A 16,423-nucleotide genomic window follows, 5' to 3' on the forward strand; every position below is an offset into this window, starting at 1 on the left:
TAGTGACTACTATACACCAAAACAGCATATAAGGGGACATCCTAATCACAGCCTCTGAAGGGCTCATCTTTTGCTACCAACTTTTTCAAGGCTCATACCTGCATATACCTAAATTCAATAGTGTTCCTAAACGAGCTACAGTAGCCAGTAAGCCAAAGTGTTTTCATGTGGCACCTTTATACCTATAGGGTCTGTCAACATAGTAGTGATTTGTCACTATAATAGTGTTCCTGAACAAGCTAAAGTAGTCAGTGAGGTGCAGTCACAGTGATCTGTGTTACGCCGAGCGCTCCGGGTCCCCGCTCCTCCCCGGAGCGCTCGCAGCGTCTCCCTGTTCGCAGCGCCCTGGTCAGACCTGCTGACCGGGAGCGCTGCGATAATGTCCCTAGCCGGGGTGTGATCCGCGTTGCGGGACGCGCCCGATCGCGGTTCGCATCCCAGCCCGCTTACCAGACTCGTTCCCCGTCTATACTGTCCCGGCGCGAGCGGCCCCGCTCCCTAGGGCGCGCGCTCGCCAGCTCTCTGCGATTTAAAGGGCCGGTGCGCCGCTGATTGGCGCCTGGTTCTAATTAGTGTATTCACCTGTGCACTTCCCTTTATAACCTCACTTCCCCTTCCCTTCCTTGCCGGATCTTGTTGCCATTGTGCCAGTGAAAGCGTTCTTTGTATGTCCCAAGCCAGTGTTCCAGACCTCTTGCCGTTGCCCCTGACTACGACCCTTGCTGCCTGCCCTGACCTTCTGCTACGTTCCGACCTTGCTCTTGCCTAATCCCTTGTACCGCGCCTATCTCAGCAGTCAGAGAGGTTGTGCCATTGCCGGTGGATACGACCTGGTTGCTACCGCCGCTGCAAGACCATCCCGCTTTGCGGCGGGCTCTGGTGAATACCAGTAGCAACTTAGAACCGGTCCACCGGTACGGTCCACGCCAATCCCTCTCTGACACAGAGGATCCACCTCCAGCCTGCCGAATCCTGACAGTAGATCCGGCCATGGATCCCGCTGAGGTCCCGCTGCCAGTTGTCGCTGACCTTACCACGGTGGTCGCCCAGCAGTCGCAACAGATAGCGCAACAAGGCCATCAGCTGTCTCAACTGACTGTTATGCTACAACAGCTTCTACCACAGGTACAGCAACCATCTCCTCCGCCAGCTCCTGCACCAACTCCGCAGCGAGTGGCCGCTTCCAGCCTCCGCTTATCTTTGCCGGACAAATTCGATGGGGACTCTAAACTTTGCCGTGGTTTTCTCTCGCAATGTTCCCTGCATTTGGAGATGATGTCGGACGAATTTCCAACTGAACGGTCGAAGGTGGCTTTCGTGGTTAGTCTCCTGTCTGGGAAGGCCCTGTCATGGGCCACACTGCTCTGGGACCGCAATGATCCTGTCACTGCCACTCTACAGTCCTCCTTCGCTGAGGTTCGTAGTGTCTTCGAGGAACCAGCCCAAGCTTCTTCTGCCGAGACTGCCTTGCTGAACCTGGTCCAGGGTAATTCTTCTGTAGGCGAGTACGCCATCCAATTTCGTACCATCGCCTCTGAATTATCTTGGAATAACGAGGCCCTCTGCGCGACCTTCAAAAAAGGCCTATCCAGTAACATCAAAGATGTGCTGGCCGCCCGAGAAATCCCTGCCAACCTGCATGAACTTATTCATTTGGGCACCCGCATTGACATGCGCTTTTCCGAAAGACGCCAGGAGCTCCGTCAGGATATGGACTTTGTTCGCACTAGGCGGTTTCTCTCCCTGGCTCCTCTCTTCTCTGGTCTGCTGCAATCTGTTCCTGTGCCTTCCGCCGTGGAGGCTATGCAAGTAGACCGGTCTCGTCTAACACCACAAGAGAGGACACGACGCCGCAATGAGAACCTATGCCTGTACTGTGCCAGTACCAAACACTTCCTGAAGGATTGTCCTATCCGTCCTCCACGTCAGGAAAGACGCACTCCGATTCCGCACAAAGGTGAGACAGCTCTAGGTGTGAACTCTGCTTCTCCACGTCTTACTGTGCCAGTGCGGATTTCTTCTTCTAACTCCTCCTTCTCAGCTGTGGCCTTCTTGGATTCTGGATCTGCAGGAAATTTTATTTTGGCCTCTTTCGTTAACAGGTTCAACATCCCAGTGACCAGTCTCGCCAGACCTCTCTACATCGCTTCTGTTAATGGAGAAAGATTGGACTGTACTGTGCGTTACCGCACAGAACCCCTGTTAATGTGCATTGGACCTCATCACGAAAAAATTTAATTTCTGGTCCTCTCTAACTGCACTTCTGAAATTCTTCTCGGACTGCCTTGGCTCCAATGCCATTCCCCTACCCTTGACTGGACCACCGGGGAAATCAAGAACTGGGGTGCTTCTTGCCACAAAAAATGCCTCACGTCTGCTCCCAGTCCCGCCAGTCAAACCCCTGTGGCCTATTTGGACTATGCCGATGTTTTTTGCAAAAAACAAGCAGAGACTTTGCCTCTTCACAGGCCTTATGACTGCCCTATTGATCTCCTTCCTGGTACTACTCCCCCCCGGGGCAGGATCTATCCTCTCTCAGCTCCTGAGACACAAGCCATGTCGGATTACATCCAAGAAAATTTAAAAAGGGGATTCATCCGCAAGTCTTCCTCCCCTGCCGGAGCGGGGTTCTTCTTTGTCTCCAAAAAAGACGGTTCCTTACGGCCAACGGCCATGCATCGATTACCGCGGTCTTAATAAGATCACTATTAAAAAAACGCTATCCCCTGCCTCTTATCTCGGAACTCTTTGACCGCCTACGTGGCGCTAACATCTTCACCAAATAAGATTTAAGAGGTGCATATAATCTCATCCGCATCAGGGTAGAGGATGAGTGGAAGACCGCATTTAATACCAGAGACGGACACTTTGAATATCTGGTTATGCCCTTTGGGCTCTGCGACGCCCCTGCTGTCTTCCAAGACTTTGTGAATGAAATTTTTCGTGATCTGTTATATACCTGTGTTGTGGTTTACTTGGACGACATTTTGATTTTCTCTTCTAACCTCGAAGAACACCGCCGTCATGTCCGTCTTGTGCTCCAGAGACTCCGTGACAATCAATTATATGCCAAGATGGAGAAATGTCTCTTTGAATGCCAATCTCTTCCCTTCCTAGGATATTTAGTCTCTGGCCAGGGACTTCAAATGGACCCAGACAAACTGTCAGCCGTGTTAGATTGGCCATGCCCCTCCGGACTCCGAGCTATCCAACGCTTCTTGGGGTTTGCCAATTACTACCGACAATTTATTCCACATTTTTCCACCATTGTGGCTCCAATTGTGGCCCTAACCAAGAAAAACGCCAATCCTAAGTCCTGGCCTCCCCAAGCGGACGAGGCATTCAACCGTCTCAAAATTGCCTTTTCTTCTGCTCCTGTACTCTCCAGACCTGATCCATCTAAACCCTTCTTACTGGAGGTAGACGCCTCCTCGGTGGGAGCCGGAGCTGTTCTCCTACAAAAAAAACTCTTCTGGACATAACATTACCTGTGGTTTCTTTTCTAAGACCTTCTCCCCGGCGGAGAAAAATTACTCCATTGGTGATCGAGAACTGCTGGCCATAAAACTAGCCCTCGAGGAATGGAGGCACCTGCTGGAGGGTTCCAAATACCCAATTATCATCTACACAGATCACAAGAATCTCTCTTATCTTCAGTCTGCCCAACGGCTGAACCCACGCCAGGCTAGGTGGTCGTTGTTTTTTGCCCGTTTTAACTTTGAGATTCATTTTCGCCCTGCTGATAAAAACATCAGGGCTGACGCCCTCTCGTTCCTCTGATGCCTCCGAAACAGAAGCCCCCCTGCAACACATTGTTCCTCCTGAGTGTCTGATCTCCTCTTCCCCAGCTTCCATCAGACAAACACCTCCTGGAAAGACTTTCGTCCCTCCACGCCAGCGCCTCAAGATCCTCAGGTGGGAACACTCCTCGCACCTCGGCGGCCATGCTGGCATCAAGAAGTCCATCCAACTCATCTCTCGATTTTATTGGTGGCCTACCCTGGAAGCAGATGTTGCTGATTTTGTTCGGGCTTGTACAGTCTGTGCCCGGGACAAGACTCCTCGCCAGAAGCCTGCCGGCCTCCTTCATCCTCTGCCTGTCCCTGAGCTACCATGGTCTCAGATTGCCATGGACTTTATAACGGACCTGCCTTTATCCCATGGCAACACAGTCATTTGGGTGGTCGTTGATCGTTTCTCCAAGATGGCACATTTTATTCCACTTCCAGGCCTTCCTTCTGCGCCACAGTTGGCAAAACTATTTTTTGTGCATATTTTTCGCCTTCACGGGCTTCCCACGCATATCGTCTCGGATAGAGGCGTTCAATTTGTGTCGAAATTCTGGAGAGCTCTCTGTAATCAACTAAAAATCAAATTAAATTTCTTGTCTTCCTATCATCCCCAATCCAATGGGCAAGTAGAGAGAGTTAACCAGGTTCTTGGTGACTATTTGCGACATTTTGTTTCCTCCTGCCAGGATGACTGGGCCGATCTTCTACCCTGGGCTGAATTCTCGTACAATTTCAAAGACTCTGAATCCTCCGCTAAATCCCCGTTCTTTGTGGTGTACGGCCGTCACCCTCTTCCCCCCCTCCCCACTCCCACGCCTTCTGGTGTGCCCGCTGTTGACGAAGTTACCCGGGACTTCTCCACCATCTGGAAAGAGACTCAAAAATCCCTCCTACAGGCCTCATCCCGGATGAAGAAGCATGCCGACAAAAAGAGAAGAACTCCTCCTGTCTTTGCTCCTGGAGACAAAGTGTGGCTCTCCGCCAAGTAAATCCGCTTCCGTGTCCCCAGTTATAAACTGGGACCACGTTATCTTGGACCCTTTAAAATCAAGTGCCAAATCAATCCTGTCTCCTACAAACTCCTTCTTCCCCCTTCTCTCCGTATTCCTAACGCTTTTCATGTTTCTCTCCATAAACCGCTTATCCTTAACCGCTTCTCTCCCAAGGTTGTCGCTCCTACTCCTGTCTCCGGGTCCTCAGATGTCTTCTCGGTTAAAGAAATTCTCGCGTCTAAGACGGTCAGAGGTAAAAAAAAAATTCTCGTAGATTGGGAGAATTGCGGTCCTGAGGAGAGGTCGTGGGAACCCGAGGATAACATTCTCGACAAGGACCTCATTCACAAATTTTCAGGTTCCAAAAAGAGGGGGAGACCCAAGGGGGGGGGGTACTGTTACGCCGAGCGCTCCGGGTCCCCGCTCCTCCCCGGAGCGCTCGCAGCGTCTCCCTGTTCGCAGCGCCCCGGTCAGACCTGCTGACCGGGAGCGCTGCGATAATGTCCCTAGCCGGGATGCGATCCGCGATGCGGGACGCGCCCGCTCGCGGTTCGCATCCCAGTCCGCTTACCAGACTCGTTCCCCGTCTGTACTGTCCCGACACGCGCGGCCCCGCTCCCTAGGGCGCGCGCTCGCCGGCTCTCTGCGATTTAAAGGACCGATGCGCCGCTGATTGGCGCCTGGTTCTAATTAGTGTATTCACCTGTGCACTTCCCTTTATAACCTCACTTCCCCTTCCCTTCCTTGCCGGATCTTGTTGCCATTGTGCCAGTGAAAGCGTTCTTTGTATGTCCCAAGCCAGTGTTCCAGACCTCTTGCCGTTGCCCCTGACTACGACCCTTGCTGCCTGCCCTGACCTTCTGCTACGTCCGACCTTGCTCTTGCCTAATCCCTTGTACCGCGCCTATCTCAGCAGTCAGAGAGGTTGAGCCGTTGCCGGTGGATACGACCTGGTTGCTACCGCCGCTGCAAGACCATACCGCTTTGCGGCGGGCTCTGGTGAATATCAGTAGCAACTTAGAACCGGTCCACCATTACGGTCCACGCCAATCCCTCTCTGACACAGAGGATCCACCTCCAGCCTGCCGAATCCTGACAATCTGTGACACCCACCCCCAAAGCATATTCAATTCATATTTAATATTGTTCCACAAACACCTTCAATACTCATCATGCTGTCATCTCTGCCACAAAAAAAAGCGTTCAAAGCATTAAAACTTGACAAGAAGGTAGGCATCTACCAACAACCAGACATACTTTATGCCGCTTTATTTTGGTGTGAATAAGCCTGAAAAAAATGGGCGAGCTGTAATAGTTACAATGGGTTACCACTAGGGATGAGCTAATCGATATCGTCTCCTCATGCTTCCGCCACCTCCACACTGTGTCATTCAGCCACTATATGTCTCCTCATGCTTCCGCCACCTCCACGCTGTGTCATTAAGCCACTATATGGTCTCCTTATGCTGCCGCCACTTCCAGGCTTTTTCCTTCAGCCACTATATGGTCTCCTCATGCTGCCACCATCTCCACACTGTGTCATTCAGCCACTATATGGTCTCCTCATGCTTCCGCCAGCTCCAGGCTGTGTCATTCAGCCCCTATATGGTCTCCTCATGCTGCCGCCACCTACACACTGTGTCATTCAGCCACTGTATGGTCTCCTTATGCTTCCACCACCTCCAGGCTGTGTCATTCAGCCACTATATGGTCTCCTCATGCTTCCGCCATCTCCACACTGTGTGATTCAGCCACTATATGTCTCCTCATGCAGCCGCCACCTCCACTCTGCGTCATTCAGCCACTAAATGGCTCCCTCATGCTTCTGCCACCTCCACGCTGTGTCATTCAGCCACTGTATGGACTTCTCATGCTGCCGCCACCTCCATGCTCTGTCATTCAGCCACTATATGGTCTCCTCATCTGCCTCCACCTCCATGCTGTGTCATTCAGCGACTATATGTCTCCTCATGCTTCCGCCACCTCCAGGCTGTGTCAGTCAGCCACTATATGGTCTCCTCATACTTCCACCACCTCCACGCTGTGTAATTCAACCACTATATGGTCTCCTCATTTGCCTCCACCTCCATGCTGTGTCATTCAGCGACTATATGTCTCCTCATGCTTCCGCCTCCTCCAGGCTGTGTCATTCAGCCACTATATGGTCTCCTCATGCTGCCGCCACCTCCACGCTGTGTCATTCAGCAACCATATGGTCTCCTCAAAAATTGCTAAATTGCGGTTTTCTTTTCAATTTCCCCACACAAATAGTATATTTTTTTGGGTTGAGCCATATATTTTATGGTAAAATTATGTCATTACAAAGGACAACTGGTCGTGCAAAAAAAAGCACTCATACTCGTCTGTGGATGAAAATATAAAAGAGTTAAGAAGGCGAGGAGGAAAAAACAAAAACGTTAAAATAAAATTTGCTAAGTCCTTAAGGCCAAAATGTCCTGAGTCCTTAATGGGTTAAAGACGTTTTTGTTTTATAATTGTAAAAATTTACTTTTAAATTTTAAATACAATTTTATAGAATTGAAATAAATAATTTCGATACATAAAAGCCAGATAAGAATTACTGAATGGAAGGTAACTCTTGTCACTACATTCTCATGGCATGAAGGACATTTCCAAAACAATCTGCATGTCATACTGAATAACAGTATTATTTCACTACTCCAGCACACTCCCTATGCGTGTTACGACAAGGAAAAGTGTTCTTCACCCCTATTGAGGCTCTCTGTAGGCCAGAAATAGCCGATTCGCCATGAAAAATTTGGAACGAACCAAATTTTTTCGGGAAATTCAGCGAATCAGCCAAATCGGATTTTCCAAAAATTCGCTAATTTCTAGTTACCACATGTCGCCATAACTGAGCCTTAAAAATACTTTAAAACTACTTAAATACACTCTAAACAGTGTTGGACAGGGGTTCAGAGACGTTAGACAGTGTTACAGTATAAACTTGTTTAGGGGCTTTTTTCGAGTTGAACTGAGCCGAACCTAACTTGTGATTTCCAAAAAGTTTGGCCAGTCCGCCGAACCAAACTTTTCAAGAGTTCGCTCAACTCTAATCTGTAACATGTCAAAAAGTTTTTTTTTTTTGTTTTTTTTTATGACAGCAACACATGCATTAAACATTATTGAAGTGAACGGTATTAGAATACATAATGTACTGTTACATTTTGTTGTGTTTAAACTATATGTTTTGATTCATGGAATCCATGCACTTGTTCCTGCTTTGGGAAGGAACATCTTTATATTTCTATATTATCAACATATTCCGCAGCAACTTAGAATACAGAAGGAACATGTGCAAACAAAATCAGACATCACACAGTAATAAACTAATAAATCAAATGAGAGGCTTCAGTCATGAGGAAATAGGGATCACACAAGAGGTAATTCAAGTACAGCAACTGCAGAATCCATGCCAACTTTCAGATTTGTTATGTAAAATAATGGCTGATCCCTAAGCAAACAGTATGGTTTTCCCATAATAGTCACTTTACCAACAGAAAACATTATATGCAAATGTATTGTAATAAGTCCTTAAGACTACTAGTATGCTGTAAACTAATTAGCACAGAAGATTAATAAATCAATGAAGACTGTCTATTAACCCCCTAACGACCAAGGACCTAAATGTATGTCCTGGTTTGGCGGTACTTCGCGCATCAGGACGTACATTTACGTCCGGTGTATGACCACGAGCATCGGAGCGGTGCTCGCGTCATACATGGTAGGTTCCGGCTGCTATCAGCAACCGGGGACCCGCCGGTAATGGCCGACATCCAAAACCGCGCAGATGTCCACCATTAACCCCTCAGATGCCGTGATCAGTACAGATCACGACATCTGCGGCGATGCGCAAGTTAAAATAGATGATCGGATCGCTCGCATCGCTGCCGCGGCGATCCGATCCTCTGTAATTAAGACGGGGGTCCCCTCACCTGCCTCCATCTGACTCCCGGTGTCTTCTGCTCTGGTCTGAGATCAAGCAGACCAGAGCAGAAGGTAGCTGATAATACTGATCAGTGCTATGTCCGATGCATAGCACTGAACAGTATTAGCCATCAAATGATTGCTATATATAGTCCCCTATGGGGACATAAAAAGTGTAAAAAAAAAGTTTAAAAATGTAAAAATAAGAAGTAAAAAAATCCCCTCCCCCAATAAAAATGAAAACTGTTCGTTTTTCCCATTTTACATTTTAAAAGCGTAATTTTTTTTATAAACATATTTGGTATCGCCGCATACATCAATGTCAAAACTATCAAAATATAGTGTTTCTATACGGTGAACGACATAAAAGTAAAAAATAAAAAATGTCCAAAAATACAGCTTTTTTGTCCCATTTAAAAAAAAAATAAAATTATAGCCCTCATACCGCACTATATATGGAAAAATGATGAAAATAGTCGGCTCCTCCCAGCAGGGTATACCCGCCCACAGGCACCTGTGGTAATCAGTTTTAGTCCCAGTGCAATAGGAGAAGACCGAAAACAGGTCAAGAGAAAACCACAAACTGTCCGAGCAATCAGAAGAAAAGGCAACTGAACACACCTTCAGACAGAGAACTGAAATAGGAACACCAGAAAAAAGGGTGGGAGCTGTGTCCCCCAATGGATACTTTGAGAAAGAGATTTTACGGTAAGCATAAAAAATCTCCTTTTCTCTATCGGCTCCATTGGGGGACACAGACCATGGGACGTACCAAACCCGTCCCTTGGGTGGGTAAGGAATCAGACAGGTGGATGGTTGGACCACCGCCGTCTGCAACATCTTACAGCCAAGAGTAGCATAAACTGATGCGAAGGCAAGAATCTGGTAGCACCTTGAGAAAGTGTACAAAGACAACCACGCGGACGCCTTACAGAACTGCAAGGCCGAAGCCACGTAGCGGAGGGCCCAGGATGCCCGGAAAAATGGGTGGAATGAGCCAAACCCCTGAAGGGTGGGATCTTCCCCTTGCAGTGGTAAGCTCCCAAAAAGAGCAGACAGGATCCACCGAAAAATGGTGGTCGTAGAAGCAGGTTGTCCTATACAACGACCTTCCGGAAAAACAAAAAAGGGGGTCAAACTGCTGAAAGGAAAGAGTTACTGAGAGATAAGTCCGAACAGCCCTCACCACAACCAGGTTGTGGAACAAACGCTTCCAGGGATGAGAAGGGGCCGGACAAGAGGACGGTAGGACGATGTTCTCATTGAGATGAAAAAGTCAAAAAACCATCTCAGGTAAGAAGGACGGACCTGGACGGAAAACAACTTGTCCTGGTATACCACCAGGAAGGGAGAACCGCAGTAGAGAGCTGCCAGCTCTGGCACCCTCCTAACAGAGGGAAGAGTAATAAGGAACGCCACCTTCCGGGGAAGGAGGCAAAAAGAAATGTCCCTGCGAGGTTCAAAGGGGGGGTCTTGCAGGGAATCTAAGACCAAGTGCAAGTCCCAAGGGAAAAAAGGGACTGATAAGGAGGGGCAGCTTGTGCCACTCCCTGAACTAAGTTCGAACATGATAAATGAACGCCAGAGAACATTGAAAAAGAATGGAAACGGCCAAACCTTTGACCCCTAAGGGAGCTGAAAACCAACCACGACCAGAGAAAAAGGCTGAGTTTCACACCAACAGAAATAAGACTTGTGAGCCCTCAGCATGGTGCGAACCCCTTGGGAAGAGAAATCGCGGGTCCTCAGAATCGCTGTCTCAACCGCCATGCCGTGAAAAGCAGAGACGGTAAATAGGGGTGGCACAGGAGACCTGATATAGGAAGTCTGGATGATAGGGAAGGTGCAGAGGTAAGTACAGTAACCCCCCGACATGCGATGGCCCTGACATATGATCAAATCGACATACGATGGCCTCTCAGAGGCCATTGCATGTCGATGTCAGCATCGAAATACAATGCTTTTATATGTCGGGGCCATCGCATTAACTGCTATCCGACAGCGCAAAATGCTTAAGCTGCTGTCGGATAGCAGTTTAAGCATTCCGGACAGGTTCACTTACCTATCCCCGCTGCTCCGGGTCCACTTTGCGATCCTCCAGCGTTTTCAGCATCTTCTCCGGGGTCCGGGCCTCGCTTTCCGGCGTCGTTATTACGTCGCTGCATACGCCGTCCCGGCGCCGCAACGTTATAACGTCACCAGAAAGCGAGGTCCGGACACCGGAGAAGATGCGGAAAAAGCCGGAGGATCCCGAAGAAGATGCCGGAGCAGCAGGACAGCATTGGGAGAGGTGAGGACGCGGTCCGAAGCGGCGGAGACAGGTGAGTATAGCTTCCTATACTTTACATTGCACGAATCCCTCAACATACGATGGATTCGACAAACAATGGGTCGTTTGGAATGAATTACCATCGTATGTTGAGGGACCACTGTAGTACAGGAGCCTGACCACGACGACGTACCAAGCCCGCCGGGGCCAGTCTGGGCCACGAGAATGGCGGTAACACCCTCAGCTGTGAGTTTCCTCAGGACCCCGAAAAGAGAGGAAGGGGAGGAAACAGATAAGGTGGGGCAAAGCCCGACCAAAAAATAGATAAGGTAGGGCAAAGCCCTACCAAGAAAGTGGAACGCTTGGTTGTGGCGGGACGTGCAGAGGTCCACGCCTTGAGTGCCCCAGAGGTTGCAGATCACTGCAAACACCTCCGGATGTAGGGACCACTTGCCTTGGACGGCTGAGGACCGGCTGAGTAAGACTGATGCCTGTGAGGGGAGCGCCCGTGCCTGCCAGAAGACTCGGAGGATCAGTCAGATGAAAAACACCCCCATGATGCTGCGAGAGCATCAGTATAGGGGGAGAGTGGGACCCTCCAGAGGGCCGGGAGGGCCTCTCCAATGCAGTACCACATAACGGGAGACCTGAGCCAAGTCGGATATAGACTGGTGGAGGGAGAGAACCCAGGCTGGAGGGGCGGCCGAACCCACCGGGTATGGTAGACAACCGGGGTAGAATAGCAGGGGGGTCTGGGGGAGCAGTGGAGCAGGCAGAACAAGTGGTTCAGCAGAACCAGATATTTTTGAGATACAGCTTTTACAGATGTAATGAGTGGCTAACACTCCAGTTAACTGTTTAGAGGGAGCAAATGGGTTTAGCAGAACCAGGCATTTTGGAATTACAGCTTTTACAGACAAAATGATGAACTAACACTCCAGCTGTCTGTGCAGCCCAAGTCTGAGACCCCAGGGCAGCTGCTGTGAGGAGAACTTCGTTCTAGTGTAGATAAAGTAGGGAGAAATGCCGGAGCACTGCTGATTGGCTCCTGCCTCTCACAACGTGCGCACAGCGCTGATTGGAGGCTAGTTTGCGCCTTTTAGAAGCCCCGACAACAGAGGGGGCGGAGCTATAGTGCCCTCAGCTTCTGACAAGAAGGTCAGTAATGGCGCCCATGCCCACTCCTCTATCCGAGCGCACATGTCATTCGCATATGCGCTTGCGGGGAAGCGAGTGAGCGACTGCTGCCAAAAGCGAAAGTAAGCCGGCGCTTCATGCGCCCACATAGTAAAAAACGCTGCGGCTGACAGCCGCTAAAAGAAACACACACACCACACACACATATCGTTCAGCAAAGTGAAAAGTATGAATAAAGCTGTGCCCCAGTCCAAAAATGCTCCTGCTCACCCCAGCAATAAATATAGAAAAAAAAAAACCTGTCCAGGCCAGCCCCTGAGAAAAAGTGGGCAAAAAGTGAGGGTTTCCAGAGGTTGCAAGGCTGTACCTAAGGGAGGAAGGGAATATACTCACCTCAGTCAGAAGAACTTACCTAATAAAGTCTTCTATGAGGTCTTCAGTCAGTTTCTGTCACCTGCATCACGCCGAGCTACCATGTGCGAGCGAGGCGAGCAGGGAAATAGGGGGACCCGGACCCATGAGGTACAACCCCAGGCGCTGACCGTTGGCGAGGGGTTGACAGACAGCCTATATACGCAATGTCTGTGCCCCCTCAATCGCAATGGGGAGACAGTGAGCCGCAGTTCCTGAATCCCCACCTGAAAACATGAAAGAAAAAGGAATAAAAAAACTAATACATCCCTAACTAGGAAAATAATAAAACATAAGACCTGGTCTGGGGAATTCCAGACCATGTCCACCTCCTTCAGACACTAAGCTAAAACAGATTACCTCAGGTGCCTGTGGGCGGGTATACCCTGCTGGGAGTAGCCGACTTCTCTTGTTGCCATAGTGTCGAACCTCCTATTGACAGCAGCATACACCCATGGTCTGCGTCCCCCAATGGAGCCGATAGAGATTGTGGTTTTCATTTAAATTTCTTCCCTAAAAAAATAATTTTTGGGGTTCGCCATACATTTTATGGTAAAATGAGAGGTTTCATTAAAAAGTACAATTGGTCACGCAAAAAACAAGCCCTTATATGGTTCTGTAGATGGAAATATGAAAGAGTTACGGCTTTTAGTAGGCGAGGAGGAAAAAACTAAAACTCAAAAATAAAATTGGCCTGGTCCTTAAGGTTAAAATGGGCTTGGTCCTTAAGGGGTTAATGTATTAAGGAAAAGGCCATATACCAATAAATTTAGTATATGCTAATAATGTCTCTTGTAGATGACAACTTGTGAGAACAGCTTATATGGTGTTGTCCGAGTAAATATTTTTATATGTAAAAGTGCTGAGAATAAGGGAATAAAATAAAAGTACACACACTTACCTGCCACTAATCCCCCACCAACTACTGCTCCAGATATTTCTAGAGCAGTTCAGACATCTCCTGGATGTTGGGGAACAGAAAGCTCCAAGCAGTGGGGACGGCTTTAGTGGAATAGCACTGTGGTGGGAGATTGGCATCGTAGATGAGGGATTTTTTATTTTGTCCCCTAAAACAAAGCCCTACCCTGCTCTTTTTCTCAAAAGTTGCCATACGTGGTGCAAAAGGTGAAAAAAAGTTCAACAGTTGCCCATAACAACCAATCAGATCGCTTCTTCAATTATTAACACTTGGTTGTTATGGGCAATTTGACAACTTTTCCTCAGCACAGGTTTTGATACATCTCCCCGACAGGATTTAATATATTCCCTTATGTGTGCAGAAAATGTATTAAAATTTGGCCTCCTTGGTTGAAGAAATCTAAGTTTTTTTCTACAAGGAATGAGAAGTCTAAGTCTGCCTGTCTTGTGGTGTATGTGTTTTGTGAATGTATGGCTGCTTTCACACTATGAGGTTTTCCCGTTAATACACGTACGTTTGAAACATAATTATTAACACACGTTAAACAACCCCATTCAAGTCAATGGGTTTTTTCGTTTACCCTTTGTCACACATTATAGCCTGACGGGAGAAATAACGTGACATGCACAAATTTTTTGCACGTCACAAGAAATGGGTATATTAACATATGTTATTTTTAACATTGAAGTCTATGGCCGGACATACGTTAGAAAATACACCAGTTAGTGCCTGTTGTTATAACGGACATTATTTTTACTGAGCATGCTCAGAAGACTACTACTACTCCCATCATGGAACAGACCTGTTTCCATGCTGCGAGTAGTAAATCCCTACTGCAGGAGTCTGCCGGTGGCTGGGGAGGTTACATTAGTGCTTGTACTACTAGCCCCATCATGGAAAAGACTCTGTTCCATGATGGGGGTTGTAGTACAGGGGCTGAGGGATTGATCGCACCGGGTCTCACTTCTGACACCCAATGCGATCAGAAGTTATTAAGCAGGGGAGCGGGCGGCATGATCCGCAACCCTGCGATCACAAAGTATTTTTTACTTTCATTTTTTAATTCCCTGCGGGGATCCCTGAATGGCCGGTTCTGAGGAGCCAATCAGGGATCCCCCTGGGGTTTTAAAAATGGACAATGTGAGGGGACATATGTATAATAAAAGTGTTTATTGGGGGGGGGGGCATAGAGCGCTATATATCTAGCCCCGCCAGCGTATTAATAAAAATATGACCCCCGCCAGCGCATTTATAAGTATATACCCCCGCCAGCACATACTGTGACCCCGCCAGCCCATTTATAAGTATATATCTAGCCCCCGCCAGCGCATACTGTGACCCCGCCAGCGCATTTATAAGTATATATCTAGCCCCCGCCAGCGCATACTGTGACCCCGCCAGCGCATTTGTCCTAATTTTCTATTGCAGCTATATGTGACAACCATGCCTATCAGAACGTATTCAGCAGCGGCCCGGCCAGATGATCCTGACAGATATACTATTCATTCATAGCGCCGGCAGCTGTATATGTATATAGATGTGCTGGGGAGGCAGACATATAGCGTTATCTGCCCCCCACAGCGCTTCTATATACATATGCAGCTGCCGCGATATGAATGAATAGTATATCTGTCAGGATCATCGGCCGGGTGGCTGCTGGATGCGCTCCCCTGACATATATACTTGTCATATATAGAGCATTTGTGCAGCGTTATATATGATAAGTATATATGTCAGCAGCGCATCCAGCAGCCACTCGGCCGATGATCCTGACAGATATACTATTCATTCATAGAGCGGCAGCTGCATATCTGTCAGGATCATCGGCCGAGCGGCTGCTGGAGGTGCTCCTGACATATATACTTGTCATATATAACGCTGTACAAATGCGCTATGTATGACAAGTATATATGTCAGGAGCACATCCAGCAGCTGCTCGGCCGATGATCCTGACAGATATACTATTCATTCATATCGCCGGCAGCTGTATATGTATATAGAAGCGCTGTGGGGGGCAGATAACGCTATATGTCTGCCCCCCCCAGCACATCTATATACATATACAGCTGTCGGCGCTATGAATGAATAGTATATCTGTCAGGATCATCTAGCCAGGCCGCTGCTGAATACGTTCTGATAGGTAGGGTTGTCACATATAGCTGCAATAGAAAATTAGAACAAATGCGCTGGGGGGATCACAGTATGCGCTGGCGGGGGCTAGATATATACTTATAAATGCGCTGGCGGGGTCACAGTATATGCTGGTGGGGGGTATAGATATATACTTATAAATGAGCTGGCGGGGTCACAGTATGTGCTGGTGGGGGGTATAGATATATACTTATAAATGGGCTGGCGGGGTCACAGTATGTGCTGGTGGGGGGTATAGATATATACTTATAAATGGGCTGGCGGGGTCACAGTATGCGCTGGTGGGGGCTAGATATATACTTATAAATGAACTTGGGGGGGTCATATTTTTATTAATGCGCTGGCGGGGCTAGATATATAGCGCTCTATGCCCCCCCCCCCCAATAAACACTTTTATTACACATATGTCCCCTCACATTGTCCATTTTTAAAACCCCAGGGGGATCCCTGATTGGCTCCTCAGAACCGGCCATTCAGGGATCCCTGGAGGGAATTTAAAAATGAAAGTAAAAAATACATTGTGATCACAGGGTTGCGGAGTATGCCGCCCGCTCCCCTGCTTAATAACTTCTGATCGCATTAGGTGTCAGAAGTGAGACCCGATGCGATCAATCCCTCAGCCCCTGTACTACAACCCCCTTCATGGAACAGAGTCTTTTCCATGATGGGGGTAGTACTACAAACACTAATGTAGCCTCCCCAGCTGTCTGCAGACTCCCGCTGCTAGGGATTTACTACTCCCATCATGGAAACAGGTCTGTTCCATGATGGGAGTAGTAGTAGTCCTAGCTGTGGGAGTCTGTAG

Source organism: Hyla sarda, chromosome 4 (assembly GCF_029499605.1).
Source record: "Hyla sarda isolate aHylSar1 chromosome 4, aHylSar1.hap1, whole genome shotgun sequence".
NCBI lineage: Eukaryota > Metazoa > Chordata > Amphibia > Anura > Hylidae > Hyla > Hyla sarda.